The following is a 2,074-nucleotide window of genomic DNA, read 5'->3' as shown; positions in this document are numbered from 1 at the left end:
GCTTGCATGTCATTAGACAAGATTGAGTCTCATGGCCACACCTGTAGGCAAGGGAGGACGGGACATACAGTGTTTACTCTCATCAGCTTTAGGACCAGCTAAAACTCACGGTTTCTGTTGCTAAGGAAACAGGGAAATGGGTACTGGGAGACCACTGGCCACTTCAGTCATATTTGCTCTTGTGTAAAGACTGCAGATAATCTTTCCCCTTCCTCTACTGGCTGGCAATGGCAGCCCGCAGTGCAGTGTTGGAAGAAGTTTGAAATTTCACAGTGAAAAGGATGATGGGGTAGATTGGCAGTGTCTGAAAACCGTGAAGAAAGTGAGGTAGACTCAGAGATGCTGTTGTTAGTGTCCTTGCTCTGGTGATTGTCAACCCTGGGGTGGGTCCTGGACAAGTGTGTCTTTTAAAAACTTTACATTGTGGAAAATTTCACACATATACACCAAAAGAGAGAGTAACATAATGAACCTTCATCTCCACAATAACCAGCCCGATAGTTACCAACTCATGGCAGTGTTGTTGCATTTATTCCCCTACCCACTTCCCTCCACTCCTGAGTTGTTTTTGAAGTCTATTAGTCATATGATTTTCTCTATAAATATTTCAGTGCATATGTCCAACAGACAAGGATCCCCACTTTTGAACGTAAATACAATGTCATCATCACACCATAAAAAAACAACACAAAGTTCTTGGTACGTCAAATGGATAGTCAGTGTTCACAGTTCCCTAGGATACTGGTAGTAGTTATAAGCTCAGTTATGTGTATGTGGGGGGTTGACATGACTGCCTTACTCAGAAAATGAATTTTTTGGTGTCCCAGGAGTCCCAAGGTAATGGGAGTTTTGACAGAGGGAGAATCCCAGGCTGATTCAGGTGACTTAATCCTACACTTCCCACTACTTGCTCTCTGTGTAGTGCCATCTGTGTGAGAAGACGTTCCTGAGTGCCTCCTATCTCTGGAGCCACCTTCAACAGAGTCATGAGGGCACGGCGCAAGGCGGTGAGTCCAGGTGGCCCTCCTGGGCTTGTGGAAGGACCTTGACTGGAATTCAGTGGGTGGCGGCACATACATCACCTAAGGTGCCCTCAGAACCTCATCATACATTGGAGGATGGGATGATCCCACCATCCATCCTGGAGATCCTATTTGGGGCTGGGAGGGTCTCTGACCATGGGTGTAGAGCTAAAGGGCTGGGAGTGACACAGGTAGGTTCCAGTCTTAGCTTTGTCCCTTTCAGTTCTGTGACTATGGTCAATGCTTCCCCCTCTGAGTCTCAGTGGCTTTCAGTATGAATGGGGCAGTTAGCCTGAGTGAATTAGAAGGGCCCTTCCCTCCTGCCTTCTGCCAATGTGCTGTTCTCTGATGCTAACTATGAATGAGCTTCCATGGGGTTAATGACCAGTCAGGCCAGTTCTTGGACTTGATTATTACATAATCTGATTATGACAAAATCACTTTAATTTTACTGTGTCACATTCCTAAAGAGTACCAAGTTGTATGTTTTCCCCATGGAGAGGTTTGCATGTTTTATATCCATGGTTTTTAATTTAATATGAAATAACTGTTAAATCATAAAATATAAACTTGGAAACAAAAATATAAAAATCCCATAATAAAACTTTTTCTTACTTTTCCCCCACTTTAATTCCCTTTTTAAAGAATAGACTTGGAGTTTAAAAATAGCACCATTTACCGGATCACTGTGTGGTTGTTATGTATGTAACTCTTCTTGGTTCTGCATTGGAGACTGCTAAAGAAAAATGGGTTTTCCACTTCTGAATATGTTTTCATTAAAAGATGTTTCTTTAAAGAATGATTGAATGCCCATCCTTATAGCACAATTATTGGCAGTAGCTAAGATGTGGAAGTAAGCCAGATGTCCACTGAAAGATGAGTGGATCTACAAAAGGTGGTATGTGTGTGTGTGTGTGTATATATATATATATATATATATATATATATATATATATATATACATATATAGTGAAATATTATTCAGCCTTAAAGAGAAAGGAACTTCTGACATACACTGCAACATGGATGAGCCTTGAGGACATCATGCTAGG

This window comes from Desmodus rotundus, unplaced genomic scaffold, assembly GCF_022682495.2.
Source record: "Desmodus rotundus isolate HL8 unplaced genomic scaffold, HLdesRot8A.1 manual_scaffold_63, whole genome shotgun sequence".
In the NCBI taxonomy this organism is placed as follows: Eukaryota; Metazoa; Chordata; class Mammalia; order Chiroptera; family Phyllostomidae; genus Desmodus; species Desmodus rotundus.
Note: the sequence above shows the minus strand (reverse complement) of the source record.